Source organism: Heteronotia binoei, chromosome 1 (genome assembly GCF_032191835.1).
Source record: "Heteronotia binoei isolate CCM8104 ecotype False Entrance Well chromosome 1, APGP_CSIRO_Hbin_v1, whole genome shotgun sequence".
Lineage (NCBI taxonomy): Eukaryota > Metazoa > Chordata > Lepidosauria > Squamata > Gekkonidae > Heteronotia > Heteronotia binoei.
Window position 1 is genome coordinate 265,989,720 of NC_083223.1, and position 23,715 is coordinate 266,013,434.

The window sequence follows — 23,715 nt, forward strand, 5'->3', positions numbered from 1 at the left end:
ATACTCTTTTAATAAAACAAATAAAGCTTCGTATCAACCACGGTTGGGGTCCTGAGTTCCAATCAGCCGGTGTTCTGTTTTACAACGGCCGGGGCCATTTAAAATGAACTTTCAGCTTCATTTTGAGCGGCGGCTTTAATGCGAGAACATCCCCCACCCCAGGAGGCAGTGCCTGAAAAGGGATTTAGAAAGTACTCTTTACAGATCACGAATTCCCATCTTCCCAGTTCCCTGGGGATGTGGTATACAGCTGGGGGGGGGGGGGGCGGGTACCCACCTAGCAGGACTGCTGTGCTCAGATTTCGCACTCAGATCGCTGGCCCAAGACTTAAAATGTGCCACTGGAAGTACAAAAGGAAGTCCTTCTTCACCCAAAGGTTGATTAACACATGGAATTCACAGCCACAGGAGGTGGGAACGGCTACAAGCATAGACAGCTTCAAGAGGGGATTGGATAAGCATATGGAGCAGAGGTCCATCAGTGGCTCTTAGCCACAGCTTATCACTGGAACTCTCTGTCTGTGGCAAGTGATGCTCTGTATTCTTGGTGCTTGGGATGGGCAACAGTGGGAGGATTTCTAGTGTCCTGGCCCCACTGATGGACCTCCTGATGGTACCCGGGTTTTTTTTGGCCACTGTGTGACACAGAATGGTGGACTGGATAGGCCTCTGGCCTGATCCAACATGGCTTCTCTTATGTTCTTATGTGACACAGAATGTTGGACTGGATAGGCCTCTGGCCTGATCCAACATGGCTTCTCTTATGTTCTTATGTTCACTGCTGAAACAAGCCCCCTGGCTCTCAACCTTTTTTTCTTTACCAAGAGCACCGACTCCCTTCCTGCCCATCCTCGAGTATTTTTGGAAGGATTCTGCAAGCCGAAATCCAACAGGGGCAGCCCTCTCCCACCTCAACAGGCAAACCTTTCCCACTGATTGTCTGCTTTCTGCGCTACTGTAAGCACAGCCGAGACGGCAAATCCAACCCCAACTCTAGCCAGAAAGAAGCCAGATGCAAAATTCTACTCGGCGGCAACAACAAGTAAGTCCCAACACTATACGCTCAGGTAGAAGAGTCCACAAGGGACACCGGCCTTCTTTGGGGCCTATTAGAGCCACCGGCAGGCTGGTAAACACTTGCAATAATAAACTGAAGGGTGAGAGAAGATAAAAGTTGATTTCTCGGGGGACCAACTGAAGTGAACATTAAAAAAAGGGAGGCTAGGGTGGTTGTTAGGTTCCCAAAAAAGGCAGGTGAGATTCAGGGCTTTAATCTTCTAGGCCTGGAGCAGGGGACACTGGAGGTGTGGAGGGGGGAGGTATTTGTGAATTTCCTGCATGGTGCAGGGGGTCAGACTAGATGACCCCAGAGGTCCCTTCCACCTACCTCACAGGGTGTCTGTTGTGGAGGAGGAAGGGAAAGGAGATTGTGAGCCGCTCTGAGACTCTTCGGAGTGGAGGGCGGGATATAAATCCTATATCTTCATCTACCTCAAGGGTGTCTGTTGTGGAGGAGGAAGGTAAAGGAGATTGTGAGCTGTTCCGAGACTCTTCGGAGTGGAGGGCGGGATATAAATCCAATATCTTCATCTACCTCACAGGGTGTCTGTTGTGGGGGGGAAGGTAAAGGAGATTGTGAGCCGCTCTGAGACTCTTCGGAGTGGAGGGCGGGATATAAATCCAATATCTTCATCTAGCTCACAGGGGGTCTGTTGTGGGGGAGGAAGGGAAAGGAGATTGTGAGCCGCTCTGAGACTCTTCGGAGTGGAGGGCGGGATATAAATCCAATATCTTCATCTAGCTCACAGGGTGTCTGTTGTGGGGGAGGAAGGGAAAGGAGCTTGTGAGCCGCTCTGAGATTCTTCGGAGTGGAGGGCGGGATATAAATCCAATATCTTCATCTACCTTACAGGGGGTCTGTTGTGGGGGAGGAAGGGAAAGGAGATTGTAAGCCGCTCTGAGATTCAGAATACAGGGTGGGGTATAAATCCAATAGCATCATCATCATCATCATCATCACCAACAACAACTTCTACGATTCTATGAATCTGGCATAGACTTCAGAGCTTTTTTTGTAGCAGGAACTCCTTTGCCTCTTAGGCCACGCCCCCCTGATGTAGCCAATCCTGCTGGAGCTTACAGTGGGCCCTGTGCAAAGAGGCCTTTAAGCTCTTGGAGGATTGGCTACATCAGGGGGGGCATGCCCTAACATGCAAAGGAGCTCTTGCTACAAAAAAAGCCCTGGACTCCACAACCTGAGAATTTTCATTCCTCGAGAGGACTGCCAAGTCTGCATTGAGGAATTCCTGGATATTTAGGGGGTGGGCCCTGGGGGACCTCAGTAGGGCAGAGTGCCCCAGAGTCCACCCTCTGTGCATCCCTTTCCACCAGGGGAACTGATCTCTGGAGTCTGGAGACCAGTTGTAATTTTGGAAGATCTCTATGCCCCACCCAGAGGACAGCAGCCTACTCCTCCATCCGAGGCACACAGGGGCAGGGCTGCAGTTCTTTGGGGAAGGTGAGTCACAAGGACCTCTGCATAGGCTCAGAGGCCCTGCCAGGAACCATTTTAGAATCATAGAGTTGGAAGGTACCCCCAGGGTCATCTAGACCAACCCCCTGCACAATGCAGGAAACTCAGAAACACCTCCCCCTAAATTCACAGAATCTTCATTGCTGTCAGATGGCCATCTAGCCTCTGTTTAGAAACCTCCAAGGAAGGAGAGCCCACCGCCTCCCGAGGAAGCCCGTTCCACCAAGGAATCGCTCTGACGGTCAGGAAGTTCTTCCTAATGTTGAGCCGGAAACTCTTTTGATTTAATTTCAACCCATTGGTTCTGGTCCTACCTTCCAGGGCCACGGAAAACAATTCCACACCCTCCTCTATAGGACAGCCCTTCAAGTACTTGAAGATGGTGATCCTATCACCTCTCAGCTGCCTCCTCTCCAGGCTAAACGTGCCCAGTTCCTTCAACCTTTCCTCATAGGACTTGGTCTCCAGACCCCTCACCATCTTCGTCGCCTTCCTCTGGACCCGTTCCAGCTTGTCTATATCCTTCTTAAAATGTGGTGCCCAAAACTGAACACAATACCCCAGGTGAGGTCTTACCAGAACAGAGTAAAGCGATACCATCACATCACGTGATCTGGACACTACACTTCTGTGGATAAGTATATCTTAAATCCTCAAAGGGGAAAGGGAATCCATAAAAACAACAGGAAAGGGAACCCCTGCTGGGGGAATGCAGGGAGATGAGCGCAAAGCGTTTTTCATTGGTCACGCCATCTGGATCCCTCCCCATGATCCACTCCAAATGCCTGTACTGCAAATTGTGATACATCTCGGTTCAGACCAGGGGTGGCCAAACTGTGGCTCGGGAGCCACGTGTGGCTCTTTCACACACATCGCGTGGCTCTTGAAAAAACCCCATCACCACGTTGCCAGCTTGGAGAGGGCAGTTCTCTCTTTAAATCGCTTCTCCAAGCCAAGCCAGCCAGTGGCTTGGAGAATGCATTTACAGTTGCGGGATGGGTAAGCTATGGAGGAGGGGAAGGGGCAGGCAGAGGAAGAGGCAAACTAACCATTTGTCAAGGGCAGGGGTAGGGAGCATTGGCTCTCCAGATGTTTTCTGCCTACAACTCCCATCAGCCCCAGCCAGCATGGCCAATGGCTGGGGCTGATGGGAGTTGTCGGCAAAAAACATCTGGAGAGCCAACGTTCCCTACCCCTGGTCTAGGGCATGGGAAGGGCCAAATTCGGCACCACAGGCAAATGCCTAGTGGGCAAGTCGGCCCTGGAGGTCGCCTCTATCATATTGTAACCCCAGCTTTTCTTTGGAGAGTTCAGGGCAGTCGATGTGGCTTGCCAATCGATCCTCACAATCGCTCTGTGAGGTAGGCTGAGCTAATGAAGTGAGGCTGGCCCAAAGACACCCAGACTGAGTAGGAGTTTGAAGTCTGGTCTCCCCACTATAAGACACTATTACCTTTCCCAGCTGAGCAGGGATTCGAACCTGGGCCTCTGAATACCCAAACAGGCCAGCCTATCTCTGTCACTCTCCCAGCTGCCCCAAATGCTACCAGCACCCTCAAAATCCTCACAGACAGGTGGAGGGAATTAATACTCACCACAACCAATGTTCCCTCTAAGTTGAGTTAGGGTGAGCTAGCTTACAATTTCTTGGCCTCCAACTCACACATTTTTGCTTCAGCTCGGGAAAAATGGCCCTAGAGCAAACTGATTGATGATGATGATATTGGATTTATATCCCGCCCTCCACTTGGAATCTCAGAGCGGCTCACAATCTCCTTTACCTTCCTCCCCCACAACAGACACCCTGTGAGGTGGGTGGGGCTGGAGAGGGCTCTCCCAGCAGCTGCCCTACCAAGGACAACCTCTGCCAGAGCTATGGCTGACCCAAGGCCATTCCAACAGGTGCAAGTGGAGGAGTGGGGAATCAAACCCGGTTCTCTCAGATAAGAGTCCACACACTTAACCACTACACCAAACTGGCTCTCTGAAGAAGACGATGACGACGACGGCATTGGATTTATATCCCACCCTCCACTCCGAATCTCAGAGTGGCTCACAATCTCCTTTATCCTCCTCTCCGACAACAGGCACCCTGTGAGGTAGGTGGGGCTGAGAGGGCTCTCACAGCAGCTGCCCTTTCAAGGACACAACCTTTGCCAGAGCTATGGCTGACCCAAGACCATTCCAGCAACTCTAAGTGGAGGAGTGGGGAATCAAACCCTGTTCTCCTAGATAAGAGTCCGCACACTTAACCACTACACCAAACTGGCTCTCCAGTTTGTATCTCGCAACTTTAATGCCAGTAGCTCACAATTTTCATGCCAGTGGCTCACGAAGTAGAATTTTTGCTCACAAGACTTCACAGCTGAGGGGAAACATTGGCTACAACACATTCAGAATTGCGGGAAATGTGTTCTGTCCCAGTCTAGGGGATCCCAGAAGTTCTCCAAAGCCCCTGGACACGCTTCGCACTGGATACCGATTACGGATATTTGCCGAACTTTGCGGTCTGCCCACTTACCCCCCCCCCCCAAATGCTGGAACATGCAGATCTTCCCCAGTGCGATTACGCAAACTAACCGCATTCCCAGACATTTTCAGTTAGCAAGATGTATTTCATTGTTGCCAAACAGGTGAAAAACATCCCCGCCGCTGGCTAAGCAAAGCCCCAGCGACACCCTGCGCAACTCCTTCCAACAAAAGCCATTCACTGGAACGACATGACGGGGCACAACCTGATGCAGTCTGCATGATGGGGAAGAACCGATAAAGAGCTCAGGTCAAGGTAGTCCGCTGTGCAAGCACCAGTCGTTTCCAACTCTGGGTGACGCTGCTTTCACGTTTTCACGGCAGACTTTTTACAGGGTGGTTTGCCATTGCCTTCCCCAGTCATCTACACTTTCCCCCCAGCAAGCTGGGGACTCATCTTACCCACCTCGAAAGGATGGAAGGCTGAGTCAACCTCGAGCCAGCTACCTGAACCCAGCTTCCACCGGGATCGAACTCAGGTCGTGAGCAGAGCTTGTACTGCAGCTTTCCTACTCTGCGCCACGGGCCTCTTGTAGTGCAGAAATCCCATGCAACCCCTCCTGCTGCTTCTGGCTTCTGCTGAACAGACACATCAGGCAGACATGAGGACTAGAATCTTGCATCTTAATTTTAAAAAGCAAATTGGGGAATCCTTGCTTCTGATTTTTTGTTTTTTTTTTTGCATGGTAGGATTCACACTGGCTCCTGAGACCACAGTATCTAGCAGCAGTGTGGAGTTGTAGCTAAGAGTGTTTGTCCAAGATCTGAGACCCAGGTTCAAATCTGCACAAGGAAGCTTGCTAGTTGACCTCCCACACTCTCAGCCTAACCTACCACAAAAGGTTATTGTGAAGATAAACCACAGGAGAGGAGAATGCTGCAAGTAAGTCACGCTGAGTTCCCCGTTGAGGAGAGAGCAAGGTACAAATGAAGCAGATACATTTTTCTGCCACCCTTCTTTCAAGGAGCGTGAAGCAGGGTATATGGTTATCCATGTCTTCTTCCACCCTCACAACTCTCCTGTGAAACAGGTACAGCTGAGAGAGCTTTCGCTGGTCACTCACCCCACTTGGTTTCATAGCAGACTAAGTATTTTAAGCCAAAGTTAAGTCCAAGCTGAACATTCTAATCCAGAGGTGTCAAACATGTGGCCCAGGGGCCGGATCAGGCCCCCAGAGCAAGTCTATCAGGCCAGCGAGCAAGTCTGAACAGCATGCTCAAGACTGCTACAGCACAGACACTGTCTCCAGATTCTGATGCAATATTTCAGGGCAAGAGGTGTCCGTTATCAGACAGTGTTAAATCAACAAAATACTGCAAGAGTGCTAATCTTTCAAGCATGTTTTATTTAAAGGGTTTTTTTTAAAAAAAAATCTTTAATTGTGTTCGTGTCCTTTATAAAGTTTATACCTTCACTACCTGTCATTACATTTTATGACAGACATGGCCCGGACCGACAAGGTCTCATTTATGTCAGATCCAACCCTCAGAACAAATGACTTCGACATCCCCGCTCTAACCACACTAGCTTCTTGTAGGCGTGGCTGCATCTACAGTCTTTTCTTGCTATAAAAAGTTGCAACCACCTATATCACGCAAAAATCCAGAACAAGAAACTGAGTCTAAGTGATACCTTTTTAATTAGGGCCAATCCAAAATGACACAGTTTGCCTCTTGCTATTCCCATACCTTGTCTTTCCCTCTTTTTCCCTTTCGAAATAGTATCAGGACAGGCCATGTACATCCATAAAAGAAGAAGAAGACGACGACCATGGATTTATACCCCGCCCTATACTCTGAATCTCAAGAGTGGCTTACAATCTCCTTTACCTCCCACCCCACCCCCTACAACAGACATCCTGAGAGATGGGAGGGCCTGAGAGAGCTCTCCCAGAAGCTGCTCTTTCAAGGACAGCTCTGCGAGAGCTATGGCTGACCCAAGACCATTCCAGCAGCTGCAAGTGGAGGAGTGGGGAATCAAACCCGGTTCTCCCAGATAAGAGTCTGCATACTTAATTACTACACCAAACATCATCAGACTCAACCAAGTCTCACACCGACGTCTGTGGCGATTCCCCTTGCATTGCCTCGTTCACACTCGGTGCCACGAACACGTGTGCATGAGCCGCAGAGTGGTTCACTGCACTTCCACGAGGGACTCATGGACAGGGCGTGCCCCCCCCCCCCAACAGCAGAGCAACGGCTCCCGCCAGACCCTGGGCCAGCGCGTGTAATGTACTATCCATGCTCAGCTGCCTGGAAGCCGCACGGAGCACACATCTCGCAGCCATAACTCACTTTGCCTCTGCTTTCTGCATTGTGTAATTCCCTCCCTGACTTTGCAGCAGAGCTGGGAGTGGGGGGGGGGGGAGAAGAAGATGGAGATAGGCAGACTTCCATTTGGAAGAAAGAGCTTGGGCGCACGGGGAATGATTGCCTTAGTTACAACTGGAATGCTCTGGGTTCAAAGTTCACCTCATATTGAACTCACCCCCTCCCCCCCCTTGGCTGGCCAGCCTGCGTTCCTCAGTTCCTCCTCCCTTAGAAAACCAAAAGGGCTCTTTTTCTAACAGGAGCTCCTCTGCATTTTAGGCCACCCCCACCCCCCCGATGTAGCCAATCCTCCAACAGCTCAGAAGGCTCTTCGCACAGTGCCTTATCTCCAGGAGGACTGGCTACATCACAGGGGGTGTGGCCTAATATGCAGAGGAGCTCCTGCTAGAAAAAAGGGCCCTCAGTCTGATTTACCTTCCAGGGCTGTTGTGAAGAATTAAAAAGGGAAATGCATTTTGCATATGCGCAGGAAAGTGCATGCAATTAATTGCCAGGGGGAGAGAAGTCACTGCCATTGTCAAGTTTGCAAAGATAAGCAGGTCTCTCTATAACATTAGAGGGCATACCTAGAGAGCCAGTTTGGTATAATAGTTCAGCGTGCAGACTCTTATCTGGGAGAGCTGCCCTTGATTCCCCACTCCTCCACATGTGCCTGCTGATGTGACCTTGAGTCAGTCACAAGTTCTCGCAGAGCTGTTCCTCTCAAGGACAGTTTCTGTCAGAGCTCTCTCAGCCCCACCTACCTCACAGGGTGTCTGCTGTAGGGAGGAAAAGGGAAAGGAGATGGTAAACCACTCTGAGACTCCTTCGGGTAGCGAAGGGCAGGATATAAATCCAATCTCTTCTCCCTCTTCTTCTCTGGACAAGATTCCCAGTGTGGTGAGAGCCAGCATGGTGTCGTGGTTCAGAGCAGTGGACTCTGATCTGGAGAGCTGGGTTTGATTCCCTAGTCCGCCTTCTCATGCAGCCAGCTGGCCGACCTCGGGCCAGTCACAGTTCTCTTAGAGCTGTTCTCTTAAGAGCAGTTCTCTCAGCGCTCACTCAGCCTCCCCAACCCCTGTGGTGGGGAGAGGAAGGGAAGGTGATTGTAAGCCACTCTGAGTCAGTCACAAGTTCTCACAGAGCTGTTCCTCTTGAGAGCAGCTTCTGTCAGAGCTCTCTCAGCCCCACTTCCCCCACAGGGCGTCTGTTGTGGGAAGGGGATTGCAAACCGCTCTGAGACTCCTTTGGGTAATAAAGGGGTGGGGTATAAATCCAATCTCTTCTTCTTCTGTTTCATATTTATGTACCATGTTGGAGAGTACAAAGCTTTTTCACTCACTTTCTCTAAGGGATCCTTACAACAGCCCTATAGGGTAGACTGATGCTAGCATTTCCTTATTCCAAGTAGGGAGTGGGGATGAGGAATGGCTAAAGAAGAAGAAGACTGCAGATTTATGCCCCGCCCTTCTCTCTGAATCAGAGTGGCTTACAATCTCCTTTATCTTCTTCCCCCGCAAGACACCTTTGTGAGGTGGGTGGGGCCGAGAGGGCTTTTGACAGCAGCTGCCCTTTCAAGGACAGCTCCTGCGAGAGCTATGGCTGACCCAAGGCCATTCCAGCAGCTGCAAGCGGAGGAATCTTCAAAGCAAGTGGAGGAGTCTTCCCGCAGTCTCCAAAACAAGGTTCGCCCAAGGGTGTTCCCAGGTGGCGCCTCGGTCTCTGAGACCCTACTGCTCTCGATCTTCCTGGGGTTATCCCTGCGATGGCTTCCCTTTCTTGCTTCCCCAAGTCCCAAATTATACACAGTAATCTCTTTTGAGGCAGCAGCGTCAGCTTGTTAGTCAATAAACAACTGTGCACGTTGAAAGTATTACGAGAGATACTAAAGGACGCGAAGATTAACGCTTGTGGAAGTTTGCGGCCTCCTTGGGAAAAGCAGCATAAGAACAAGAGAAGCCATGTTGGATCAGGCCAGTGGCCCATCCAGTCCAACACTCTGTGTCACACAGTGGCCAAAAAACCAGGTGATATCAGGAGGTCCATCAATGGGGCCAGGACACTAGAAGTCCTCCCACTGTGCCCCCCCCCCCCCCCCAAGCACCAAGAATACAGAGCATCACTTGCCCCAGAGAGAGAGAGAGTTCCAACAATACGCTGTGGCTAAGAGCCACTGATGAACAGCTTCTGCTTTTTGCACGAATGAGAATTACCAGTGGAAGAACGTACAGTAACAAGGGGACCTCTGAGCATACGCCAAGTGCTTCTCTCTAATCGATGAGCGCCAATTGTCGCAGGGCTTCATAATGAAATGCTCCAGCTTTAGGCTGAGTTCGAGTCCCTCAGCTTTGCATGTCTGGCCACATTCTGCCTCAGGCATTTCCAATGAGGACTCCATGACTAGAGGGCCAAATGAACCCACAGCCACTTCTACAGGCCACTGCGAAATAGGTGATCGCTCCTGTTTTTCCTGTTCTTCTTGGTGCCCATTCATTACTTGGTGTTAGGGATTATTAGGAAAGGGATTGTGAATAAAACCGCTAGTACTGTAATGGCCCTCTGTGCAACCTCATTTGAAATACCGTGTACCAGGGCTTTTTTTGTAGCAGGAGCTACTTTGCCTATTAGGCCACACCCCCCCTGCTGTAGCCAATCCTCCTGGAGCTTACAGTAGGCCCTGTACGGAGAGCCCTGTAAATGAAGATGGTGAGGGGTCTGGAAACCAAGTCCTATGAAGAAAGGCTCTCAGACAGGATGCTGGACTAGATGGACCCTCACTGGTCTGATCCAGCAGGGCTCTTCTGATGTTCTTGTGAGGGGAAGGCCTCGGCCTCTCTGCCCTGTTGTTGGCCTTCCAGAGGAACTGATGGAGGCCACTGTGTGAGAAAGAATGCAGGACTACATGGACCCTCACTGGTCTGATCCAGTAGGGCCCCTTTGATATTTCTTATCAGGGAAGGCCTCAGCCCCTCTGCCCTATTGTTGGTCCTCCAGAGGAACTGGTTGAGGCCACTGTGTGAGACAGGAGGCTGGACTAGATGGACCCTCACTGGTCTGATCCAGCAGGGCTCTTCTGATGTTCTTAAGAGGGTAAGGCCTCAGCCTCTCTGCCGTGTTGTTGGCCCTCCAGACGAATGAGTTGAGGCCATTGTGTGAGACAGGATGCTGGACTAGATGGACCCTCACTGGTCTGGTCCAACAGGGCTCTTCTTCTGTTCTTATGAGGGGAATGCCTCAGCCTGTGTGCCCTGTTGTTTGCCCTCCAGGCTGAGTGAGACAGGATGAAGAACTAGATGGACCACTGGTCTGATCCAGCAAGACTCTTCTGACGTTCTTCCATTTGTCATTCAGAGGCAGCAGCTTTTGCTGGAGAGGAGGAGGAAGGAACCAGCCCCCTTTTGCCAATAAAGAGGCCTATTTAGGATACCTTCAAGACCACCCCTGCCCTCTGCTGTAGGCTGGCACGGGGAGAGTTAAGTGCCAAGGCAGAGCTGAGCTGCATCCCTTCTGCACGACTGAGTTTTTAGAACAGCGCTTTCAGGGTAGTGGCACCTTCCATCATCCTGTCGGAGCTGGGCAGATGGATTTCCCCCCAGTGGAACTGCTACGAGCGCATCCTAGGCACGGTGCCCGGGAGCCCTCGCGCTGACCGTGCCCCAGATTACCTGGCAAGCAGCAACAGCAGAGAAGGGTATCCGGAGGGAGGCGTTTGGCGGCCCATCTGCCAGGCTAAATGTGGGACCAGCATCGCACCTGGTGTGCGCCGTGGTGAGCAAGGCATATGAGGAGAAAGATCCACACCAGGCCACAAAAGCACTGGGTATGTCGGAGGGCAGAACCCAGCAGCAACGTGGGTATGCGCCACAGAAGCAAGGGGAATAGAGCTCTGTCCAAACACTGCTATGTGAGGCCAACAGTGCAGTTCAGTTTGGAATTCCATCTACTGAGGACGGCCAATCAAATGCCGAGGGCGGGTCAGAAGCAAGGCATGCTGGGAATATCTTTTCACAGAATCACAGAGCTGGACGGGACCTCCAGGGTCATCCAGTCCAACCCCCTGCACAATGCAGGAAATTCACAAATAACTCCTCCATACATCCCCTTCCTGCCCGCTTTCTCGTGATCTGCCTAATTCTCAGGATCCGCATTGCTGTCAGATGGCCGTCTAGCCTCTGTTTAAAAACCTCCAAGGAAGGACAGCCCACCACCTCCCGAGGAAGCCTGTTCGATTGAGGAACTTTTCCCCATTATCAGACGTCATCCGCTGGGAGTCAGAGAGGCAGTGCTTCAGAATCTCTCCAGAAAAGCAACACAACCACCCTGAATAGGGCTGTTGGCGTGAAGATCTCTAGCAGGGGTGGCCACACTTGCTTAAGGTTAAGAGCCACATAGAATGAATGCCAGATGTTTGAGAACCGCAAGACATGAACATCAGATATTGGAGAGATGCAAGGGAGGGAGGCCAATAGATGGGGGGGAGGGAGGTAGAGGTGGAAAGAAAGCAACTTTAACTTTAAATGCATTCTCCAAGCTGCCAGCTGGCTTGGCAAAGAGTGATTTAAAGCGACAAATGCTTTCTCTAAGTTGGCCAATAGGGCAGCGGGAGCTTTGAGAGCAACACAATATGTGTGAAAGAGCCACATGTGGCTCCTGAGGCCGCAATCTGGCCAGCCCTGATCTATAGGGAGCGATACCCCCTCTAAGCTGCGCAGGGCCGGTGCCTTCTGGTGCCCTAGGAGAATCACCCACTAGCGCCCCCCCCCCCTATTAAAAAATATTGGGAATGAAGAGTGCCAACTTGAAACTTTTCAAACTGGAGAGCCAGTTTGGTGTAGTGGTTAAGTGTGCGGACTCTTATCTGCGAGCACCGGATTTGATTCCCCACTCCTCCACTTGCATCTGCTAGAATGGCCTTGGGTCTGCCATAGCTCTCGCAGAGGTTGTCCTTAAAAGGGCAGCTGCTGTGAGAGCCCTCTCAGCCCCACCCACCTCACAAGGTGTCTGTTGTGGGGGAGGAAGGTAAAGGAGATTGTGAGCCGCTCTGAGACTCTTCGGAGTGGTGAGGGCGGGATATAAATCCAATATCTTCTTTTTCTTCTTTTTAATTTACTGATTTTTAATTTTAATTTTTAAAAAAATGATAAGTTATTTTAAAAATTGTGAGAATAAGTGCTTGCTGGCCACACCAGGAAAGAGGGTGGCGGGATAGGATGAGGTGGGAGACCAAGTCGCACATTGGGGAGACGGGGGTGGCTTGGCTTTGTTGAGGGCAGCTTGGTGATGGGAGAAGACCAAGTGACAGTGGTCAGAAGTCAGTAGTAATGCGTCTGGGAGGGGCACCAGGGCACCCAGTGGTGCCCCATAGACCAGGTGGCGCCCTAAGCGACTGCTTACTTTGCCTACTCCCACGCACCAACCCTGAGCTGTGGAGTCTTGTGAGCAAAAATTCTACTTTGTGAGCTACTGGCATTAAAGTTGCGAGCTACTGGCATAAATTAGTTTGCTCTGGGGCCATTTTTCCCAAGCTAACACAAAATGTGTGAGCTGGAGGCTAAAAAAAACTGAGCTAGCTCACACTAACTCAGCCAGAGGGAACACTGATGGGGAAGCACTTGGAATACTGGAAGGAGTTGTAGCTATGCTAAAATATTATCTTACTGTTGTCTAACCTGCACGCAGCAAGGGTGCCCTGACTGGGGCAGGAGGCAGAGATCTAGATCACTGCTTAGCATAAGAATAGCCCCCACTGAGTAGGCCCAGAGTCCACCTAGTCCAGCATCCTGTCTCACACAATGGCCTCAACCAGTTCCTCTGGAGGGCCAACAACAGGGCAGAGAGGCCGAGGCCTTCCCCTCATAAGAACATCAGAAGAGTCCTGCTGGATCAGACCAGTGAGGCTCCATCTAGTCCAGCCTCCTGTCTCACACAGTGGCCTCAACCAGTTCCTCTGGAGGGCCAGCAACAGGCAGAGGCTGAGGCCTTCCCCTCAGAAGAACATCAGAAGAGCCCAGCTGGATCAGACCAGTGAGGGTCCATCTAGTCCAGCATCCTGTCTCACACAGAGGCCTCAACCAGTTCCTCTGGAGGGCCAACAACACGCAGAGAGGCTGAGGCCTTCCCCTCATAAGAACATCAGAAGAGCCCTGCAGGATCAGACCACTGAGGGTCCACCTAGTCAGCATCCTGTCTCACACAGTGGCCTTAACCAATTCCTCTGAGAGCCAACAACAGGCAGAGAGGCCGAGGCCTTCCCCTTAAAGAACATTGTTACACCCCTGCTAGCTCAGACCAGTGAGGGTCCATCCAGTCCAGCATCCTGCCTCCCATGGTTGCCTCAACCAGTTCCTCTGGAGGGCCAACAATAGGGCAGAGAGGCTGAGGCCTTCCCTCATAAGAACGTCAGAAGAGCCCTGCTGGATCAGACCAGTGAGGGTCCATCTAGTCCAGCCTCCTGTCTCACACAGTGGCCTCAACCAGTTCCTCTGGAGGGCCAACAACAGGGCAGGGAGGCCAAGGCCTTCCCCTCATAAGAACGTCAGAAGAGCCCTGCTGGATCAGACCAGTGAGGGTCCATCTAGTCCAGCCTCCTGTCTCACACAGTGACCTCAATCAGTTCCTCTGGAGGTCAACAGCAGGGCACAGAGGGTGAGGACTTCCTCTGATGTTCCACAGAAGCAGAAAAGCCCACAGAACCGGGGTGGGGCCTGGTTTTCAGCCAATCTCTTTTTGTGTTGTGCTGATTCTTGATCCCAGTTCTGTCACCTTGGAGCAGGACGGGGTGGGGGGGGTTATCCCAAGATGTGGGATGGGAAAGAAACTTCTAAATTAGAACTGGGGTGGCCAAACTGTGGCACTTTCGCACATATTGTGTGGCTCCTGAAGCCCCACCCCCACTTTTGTATCATTTAAAGTTGCTTTCTTTCCACCTCTCTCCCTCCTCCATCTATTTGCCTGCCTGCCTTCCCTCAAACATCTGACGTTCATGTCTTGCGGCTCTCAAACATCTGGCATTTATTCCATATGGCTCTTACATCATAAGAACATAAGAGAAGCCATGTTAGATCAGGCCAATGGCCCATCCAGTCCAACATTCTGTGTCACACAGGCGGCCAAATACACACACACACACTGTGGCTAATAGCCACTGATGGACCTCTGCTCCATATTTTTATCTAACCCCCTCTTGAAGGTGGCCATGCTTGTGGCTGCCACCACCTCCTGTGGCAGTGAATTCCACATATTACCCTTTGGGTGAAGAAGTACTTCTTTTTATCCGTTTTAACCTGTCTGCTCAGCAATTTCATCGAATTCCCACGAGTTCTTGTATTGTGAGAAAGGGAGAAAAGTACTTCTTTCTCTACTTTCTCCATCCCATGCATTATGTTGTAAACCTCTATCATGTCACCCATCAGTTGACGTTTCTCCAAGCTAAAGAGCAAGCAAGTTTGGCCACCCCTGAACTAGAGCAACATTCTTATAATGCAGATGCCTCATATCTCAGCACTTTCCAATCCCCCGTATAAAAGGCAGGGCAATCATCCAAATCCAGTGGCTGTGAGTTCCACAAGCCAAGCACACACCCGAGGAAGTAGTACTTCATTCAGCAACAATTGCCATAATATCTTTTTCTGGTCACTGCACCTCAAAAAAGATATTATAGCAATGGAAAAAGTACAGAAAAGGGCAACTAGAATGATTAAAGATTTTGGAACACTTTCCCTATGAAGAAAGATTAAGCGCTTGGGGCTCTTTAGCTTGGAGAAACGTCGACGGCATGGGCGACATGATAGAGGTTTACAAGATTATGCGTAGGATAGAGAAGGCAGAGAAAGAAGTACTTTTCTCCCTTTCTCACAGTACAAAAACTCATGGGCATTCAATGAAATTGCTCAGCAGTCAGGTTAGAATGGATAAAAGGAAGTCCTTCACCCAAAGGGTGATTAATACATGGAATTCACTGCCACAGGAGGTGGCGGCAGCTACAAGCATAGACAGCTTCAAGTGGGAATTGGATAAACATATGGAGCCGAGGTCCATCAGTGGCTATTAGCCACAACGTATTGTAGGAACTCTCTGTCTGGGTCACAGATGCTCTTTATTCTTGTTGCTTGGGCGGGGGGGGGGGGGGCACAGTGGGAGGGCTTCTAGTCCCACTGGTGGACCTCCCGATGGCACTTGGGGGGTTTTTTGGTGGCCACTGTGTGACACAGAGTGTTGGACTGGATGGGCCATTGGCCTGATCCAACACAGCTTCTCTTATGTTCTTATGGCCACTGTGTGACACGGAGTGTTGGACTGGAGGGGCCATTGGCCTGATCCAACATGGCTTCTCTTGTGTTCTTATGAGACAGCAAACAAGACAAGATTGATCTGCATCGTATTTGGGTTTCTTTCCTTGGCCAAACGAGGACCTGAATATCGAGCCTGGCCCCAGGAGACCCTGTTGTTCGAGCGTCTCTCCCTCTGCCACCCTTCCGGTGGCACTTTCTTAACAGCCATCAGTACAGGCCTACAAAGAACCATCTAAGGCACACACACACACGCACAACGTCCCCGAAACCGCAGAACGACTCTGCCAAGCTGACCACACGTTACTGGGAGCCATTAACAGTAACCCCCTGCTGGGAACCCATGTTTTCAAGCACAAGGGCTCGGGCGATGGAAACGGTGAGCAACCCCCTCCTGTCGAGCCAGACTCTTAAATGCCGCAAACCGCCAGTCCGCTGTGCCTTTCACAAGCTCGACCAGATGCATTTTCAAGACAGAGGGCGGCCGGGATTGCGGAAAAGCACAGCCCACCCAGTTGCGCCGAAGCGGTAATGCCGTCCTCCACAATATCCGCTCAGCGGAGCCCCTGGACCCCCGTCGGGAAGCTGGCCGTACGGGGCTGGCGATCCGGCTCTGCCTTAGTGCATCGGGAGGGTATTGATCGGCGGGGAACAAAACAGCTCATTGATTTTACGCTTTCTTCCCCGACAGCTAGCCAAGCCCCACAGATGGTGGGGGAAGGGAGTTTGAGGGGAAGGGGGTGGGGGCAAGCTCTGCCATCAGGGATAGAAAACAGAACAGCTCAGGAGTCATGGTATCCTTGCAAATATCCACAAAACTTACTAGACCCATGCTTCTAAGTCAAGTGCGAGAGCCAGTTTGGTGTAGCGCATGGGTGGGCAAACTACAGCTCGGGAGTCACATGCGGCTCTTTCACACATCTTAGAATCGTAGAGTTGGAAGGGACCTCCAGGGTCATCTAGTCCAACCCCCTGCACAATGCAGGAAACTCACAAATATCTCCCCCTAAACTCACAGGATCTTCATTGCTGTCAGATGGCCATCTAGCCTCTGTTTAGAAACCTCCAAGGAAGGAGAGCCCACCACCTTCCGACAAGGCCGGCGCTGAGGTTTCCAGAGCCCAGCCCAAAATCGCCCCCCCCCCCCGCTCCCTTCTTTTTAAAATTTGTGTGCGCATAGCATGTGGCCTGACATCATGATGACATCATCAGGTTATGCGTGGCGCATGTGGACCCCCCTATTCTCGGCCCTCTCCTGCTTTGAAGCAGGAGAGAGCCGTGTGGCTTTTGAAGCCCTATTGGCCAGCTTTTAGAAGGCACTGGTCTCTTTAAATCACTTCTCCAAGCCAAGCCAGCTGGCAGCTTGGAGGACTCATTTAAAATTAAAGTTGCTTTCTTTCCACCTCTCTTCTTCTCCTTCCCCTCATCTATTTCCTTCCCCCTTCCTTCCTTCCTTCCTTCCTTCCTCCTTCCTTCCTTCCTTCCTTCCTTCCTTCTTCTGACATTCATGTCTTGTGGCTCTTAAACATCTGACATTTATTCTCTGTGCTCTTACATTAAGCAAGTTTGGCCACCCCGGTGTAGTGATTAAGCATGTGGACTTTTATCGAGGAAAAACAGGTTTGGTTCGAATCCCCACTCCTCCACATGCAACTGTTGGGAGTGACCTTGGGGACAGTCATAACTCTGTCAGAGCTGCTCTGCTCAGGAGCAGTTCCTGTCAGTGCTCTCTCAGCCCCACCTACCTCATGGGCATCTGTTGTGGAGAGGGGAAGGAAAAGGAGACCGTAAGACGCTCTGAGACGCCGAGTGAAGGGCGCGGGATAAATCCAATCTCGTTTCCTTCTACTTCTTCCAAATTCTCTCGTCGGCTTGCCCAGATCCATCCGTGCCTTTTGCTGCCTAACGGAAAAGCCACCTATAATGTGCCCTGCCTATCCGCCTACGGTGATGTTTTGCAGACGAGCCAGGCTAATCCCACCCCCTTCTACTTCCTCTTAATTAGTACAGGTGGGAAGGAATGCAAACGCAGGAGGACGATACCTCCCTCTCATTCATATGCTCAGGTCTCCCTCCTTCTGAGTTGTTTCAAGGACTTGCATGCGTGTGTGGCGGGGAGGACACAAAGGGACAGATAGATTCCAACGTGGGGGGCCAGTTACTCACCCTGCAAGAAAGATTCATGCAAAAGAAAGCAGAGCTCCTCGAGTGGTAGAATTCTGCACTGTATGGGTTCCGCCCCCCCTCCCCCCCAACAGCATGGTGCACTCAAACATACGGAAGACGCAGAGCACCATTTTGCACAACAACCCTATCAGGCGGGTCAACGTTATTCCGATTTTACAGACAGAGGGAACTGAAACAGAAAGGGACAGTCCTAGACTGTCTGGCAAGGCTGGTGCCCCCTCCCTGCACTGAAAATGTCACCAAGTCACAAGAGGGGCACGCAGCTTGGTGCCCCCAGAAGGCCAGCGCCCTAGGTAATCACCTAGTTGGCCTAGTGGCAGGGCCAGCCCTGGAAGCGGAGCACTAGAGACGGGGCCTTTTTTGTAGGAAAAAGCCCAGCAGGAACTATTTTGCATATTAGGCCACACCCCCTAATACCGAGCCAGCCGGAGCTGCATTCCTGCTTTTTAAAAGCGCTGACTAGAGACATGAGCACAGCTGATCGGGGGCGGGGGGCGGCACAAAATGACTTCTAACACATTGGTTTGCTCATCCCTCTTGCCTAGGAGAGGATAGGGTTTAGTGACAGAACCTCTGCTCGGCATGCAGGAGGTCCCAGGTTCAATCCCAGGCATCTCCACTTGAAAAGGACCAGGCAACAGGTAATGCAAAAGACCTCTTTGTGAGACTCTGGACAGCTCCTGCTAGTCTGAGTGGACAATACTGACGTCAAGAGACCAACGGCCTGGAGGTTTTGAAACGGAGGCTAGGTGGCCTTCTGACCACAGTGCTGCTTCTGTGAACTTGGGCAGACCATGAGAGGGAGGGCAGGGAGGGCTGCAGCAGGGCTGAGTTCTCGTGGCCCTTTCTTACACGCCCAGGGAAGACGGCCACTTTGGGGCTGCTCAGCAAGTTTTCTCCAGGCCAGTTTGGCCGGGGATCCTGGAGGCTTCTGCCATCTTCTGAGCATGGAGCCTTCAGGGGTCACTGGCAGTGTTCCCTCTACGCGGAGTTAGCGTGAGCTAGCTCACAAGACTTTTAGCCTCCAGCTCGCACCTTTTTGTCTTAGCTCAGGAAGGATGGCCCCAGAGCACACCCACTGATGCAGCAGCTCGCAACTTCAATGCCGGTAGCTCACAAAGCAGAATTTTTGCTCACAAGACTCTGCAGTTTGAGGGAAGATTGGTCACTGCGTGTGCGGGGTGGGAGGGAGGGAGCTGTGGGTTTCCTGCATTGAGCAGGGAGCTGGACTAGATTAGGGGTGGCCAAATTTACTTAACGTAAGAGCCACAAAGAACAAATGTCAGATGTTTGAGAGCTGGAGGGAGGGAGAGAGGGAGGAATGGAGGAAGGGAGAGAGGGAGGGAGGGAGGGAGAGAGGGAGGAAGGAAGAGTGGAAGGGAGGGAGGAAGAGTGGGAGGGAGGGAGGAAGAAAGGGAGGGAGGGAGGAAGAAAGGGAGGGAGGGAGGGAGGGAGGGAGAGAGGGAGGGAGGAAGGAAGGGAGGAAGAGAGAGAGGGAGGGAGGAAGAGAGAGAGGGTTGCGAGAAGGAGGAAGGAAGGAAGGAAGGAAGGAAGGAAGGAAGGAAGGAAGGAAGGAAGGAAGGAAGGAAGGAAGGAAGGGAGGGAGGGAGGGAGAGAGGGAGGAAGGAAGAGTGGGAGGGAGGGAGGAAGAGTGGGAGGGAGGGAGGAAGAAAGGGAGGGAGGGAGGAAGAAAGGGAGAGAGGGAGGGAGGGAGAGAGGGAGGGAGGAAGGAAGGAAGGGAGGAAAGGAGGAAGGGAGGAAGAGAGAGAGGGAGGGAGGAAGAGAGAGAGGGAGGGCGAGAAGGAGGAAGGAAGGAAGGAAGGAAGGAAGGAAGGAAGGAAGGAAGGAAGGAAGGAAGGAAGGAAGGAAGGAAGGAAAGGAGGGAAGGGAGGGAGGGAGGAAGGAAGGAAGGAAGGGAAGGAGAGAGGAAGGAAGGGAGGGAGGGAAGAAGGAAGATGGGGAGGGGGAAAGAAAGCAACTTTAAATGCATTCTCCAAAGTGCAGTCAATGGTGAAATGGGGACTTAAAAGAGCCACACAATACGTGTGAAAGAGCCACACGTGTCTCCCGAGCCACAGTTTGGCCACCCCTGAACAAGATGATCCTGGCGGTGCCTTCCAACTCTACAAGTTTATGATTCCGTACAAGGCAGCTTCATTTGTGTCTTTGTGGGAGGTCATGGCTTTGCACCCAGAAGGCCTCAGGTTCAATCCTCGGCATCTCCAGTTAAAAATAAAATTTTAAAAAGACCAAGTGGTAGGTGAGGTGAAAAGACCTCCGCCTGAGACCCTGGAGAACAGCTGCCCGTCTGAGTAGACAGTAAGGACTTGGGTGGGACCCACAGTGTGACTTGGTATCAGCTGGGCTTTTTTTGTAGCAGGGCTCCTTTGCATATTAGGCCACACCCACCTGATGTAGCCAATCCTCCAAGAGCTTACAGGGCTCTTCACATAGGGCCTACTGTAAGCTCCAGGAAGACTGGCTGCATCAGGTGGGTGTGGCCTAATATGCAAAGGAGTTCCTGCTACCAAAAAAAAGCCCTGGGTGTCAAGCAGCTTCATGCGCTCACCTATGGCGGACTGAATCCACTCCAGGCGAACCGATAAGGAAGCTTTTGCCATTGGAGAGAAGAACTCTCACTCTCGTTCCTGCCAACGTTCCATAAATAACAGAAGTATACAGAAGCGGGCAGGTTAGCACCCTGTGTATTAATAACCTTCCCAATCTTCTTTGCAACGCTGACTTCCATTTTTAATTGGAATTATTTTCTGCATTAGTCGCGAGCGATGTTCTCGGGGGGGGGGGGGGGAAACCCTCACAAAGTTGCCAGCCTCAAACTGCGAGCAAATACCCCCGACAGTCGACCTTACGGTCATAAACTAGTCAAGCATTTACGGCTTCCAAAGACGGATGCGAAGGCGGAGATGGTAAAGAGTTTGGTGTGTGCACGCGACATTTCTGTCTTCCCCTCCCCTTTGGGGGACAGTAAGTAGAAAACCTGTCAGGAGGGGGAAATAATTAGACCCCCCTTTTCTTCAACGCCCCCCCCCCAATGGCCCAGTCGGCAAATCCCCGGCAAAGCCCGAACTTTCCCCGCTTTGGCTAACAAGATCAATGGGATTTTTAATTGAGTTTTAATTAAACGATCAATCTATAGCTGGCAACTCAATTAGAGGCCCGTACAGCTAGAGGGAGCACGGCCCACCCTTGGCGGCAGCACTTTTTACAGCCCGGACTCCGATTGGGTCTGCCCAGACCCGACATCCCTGCCCGCTCCGGCTCTGTGCTAGCCCTGCCCCCCTCCTGCATTCGGTTTGTGCCCGCCTCCCCGATCTCTGCTCCTCCCCTCTGCTTGGAGCTCAGTTATCCCTGCCCTAACAGGCTGAGCTCTCCCGCACTTAATGGCAACACCCTCCTCTCCAACAGACACAGAAGATCCGGGTCCCCAGCATGGTGCCCATGAGTACCACTGCAGTTGCCAACATGATTCCTAGCCCCCCGCCGAGTGTTTTAGGAGGGGCTTTTTTTGTAGCAAGAGCCCCATGGCGCAGAGTGTTAAAGCTGCAGTACTGCAGTCCTAAGCTCTGCTCACGACCTGAGTTCGATCCCCGGCAGAAGTTGGGTTTTCAGGTAGCCGGCTCAAGGTTGACTCAGCCTTCCATTCTTCCGAGGTCGGTCAAATGAGTCCACAGCTTGCAAACCACCCCGTAAGACGTCTGCCGTGAAAACGTTGTGACAGCAACGTCACCCCAGAGTCAGAAACGACCGCTGCTTGCACAGGGGACCTTTCCTTTCCTTTTTTTGTAGCAGCCCTGTGGCGAAGAGTGGTAAAGCTGCAGTACTGCGGTTTGAACTCTCTGCTCAAGACCGGAGTTCGATTCTGGCAGAAGCTGGATTCAGGTAGCCGGCTCCAGGCTGACTCAGCCTTCCATCCTTCCGAGGTCGGTCAAATGAGTACCCAGCTTGCTGGGGGGAAAGTGTAGGTGACTGGGGAAGGCAATGGCAAACCACCCCGTAAAAAATCTGCCCTGAAAACATCATGATGCGACGTCACCCCAGAGTTGGAAACGACTGGTGCTTGCATAGGGGACCTTTCCTTTCCCCTCCTTTTTTTGTAGCAGGAACTCCTTTGCGTATTAGGCCACACACCTCTGATGTAGCCAATCCTCCCCGAGCTTACAGGGTTTTTTGTACAGGGCCTACTGTCAACTTCAGGAGGATTGGCTACATCAGGGGGGCGTGGCCTAATATGCAAAGGAGCTCCTGCTAGAATTCCATCCCTGAGCCACACACCTCTGATGTAGCCTATCCTCCAAGAGCTTACAGGGCTCTTCATACAGGGCCTACTGTAAGCTCTTGGAGGATTGGCTACATCAGGGGGGCGTGGCCTAATAGGCAAAGGAGTTCCTGCTACAAAAAAAAGCCCTGGTTTTAGGAAGGGCTTTTGCCAAGCAAGGCTTCTGACTGACTGCTGGAGATGTGATCGTCTTGGCAGATTTTCTAAATAGATGTTGCTTTGGCAGCAGCCGCCGCCACCAAAGCACAAGGATCTGTACTGTGTTGAAGAAGGAGGAGGAAGGAGAAGATATTAGATTTATATCCCACCCTTCACTCTGAATCACAAAGTCTCAGAGCAGTCACAATCTTCTTTACCTTCCCCAACACACACACAACAGACACCCTGTGAGGTAGGTGGGGTTGAGAGAGCTCCCTCAGAAGCTGCCCTTTCAAGGACAACTCCTGCGAGAGCTATGGCTGACCCAAGGCCATTCCAGCCGCTGCAAGTAGAGGAGCGGGGAATCAAACCCGGTTCTCCCAGAAAAGAGTCCGCACACTTAACCACTACACCAAACTGGCTCTCGGGAGGGATTGGATTTATACCCCACCGTTAAAACGGATAAAAGGAAGTACTTCTTCACCCAAAGGTGTGGAATTCACTGCCACAAGATGTGGAATTCACTGCCACAGGATGTGGTAGCGGCAACAAGCATAGCCACCTTCAAGAGGGGTTTAGATAAAATATGGAGCAGAAGTCCATCAGTGGCTATTAGCCACAGTGTGTGTGCGTGTGTGTGTGTGTGTGTGTGTGTGTGCGTGTGTGTATATATATATAAATTTTTGCCACTGTGTGACACAGAGTGTTGGACTGGATGGGCCATTGGCCTGATCTAACATGGCTTCTCTTATGTTCACTCGGAGTCTCAGAGCAGCTTACAATCTCCTTTTCCTTCCTCTCTTCGCAACAGACACCCTGTGAGGCGGGTGCGGCTGAGAGAGCTGTGATAGAAGCTGCTCTTTCAAGGACAGCTCTGCCAGAGCTATGGCTGACCCAAGGCCATTCCAGTAGAGAAGCGGGAAATCAAATCCGGTTTCCCAGATAAGAGTCCATGCACTTAACCACTACACCAAACTGGCACTCAACCAGCATTCCAAATAGGTACCGGGGCTCAGTGCCCCCTTTCTTCCTTTGCCATTTTTTCCACCTTACTCAGCAGAGTCACTCGGTTATACAAAGCGACGCCACGATTCACAGGCCAGGTTTGGGGGAACCGCCTCTCTCCCTGGGGCGTGCCGCATTCTTCCCCTGCGCAAAACAAGGAGTCCCCCCCCCCACACACACTTTGCTGGCAACAGGTGCTGAGCTGGGCTCAACTTCCAAAACCAACAACAACGAAGAGGTGCCAGAGTGCGCACCTGCCCCACCCAAATACCGCCCTCCTCCTTCCAAAATCTCACGCAAAAGGCACGGCTGGGATCACATAGCAGCTGGGTAAATTAACTCGGCACTTGACCCAGAGAACGCTGTTGCTATTTCCGACGCCCTGCAGCTAAACGGTGGCACTGAGAACTCATTCATGAAAGGAG

The 23,715-nt window shown here is 51.6% G+C and overlaps 1 protein-coding gene across 2 annotated transcripts in view; it reads right to left on the reverse strand.

Annotated features, from left to right (window-relative positions):
* EFNA3 (ephrin A3) overlaps positions 1-23,715 on the reverse strand; it is a 105,269-nt gene that overhangs the window by 39,359 nt on the left and 42,195 nt on the right. The gene's annotated exons all lie outside the window — the stretch shown is intronic.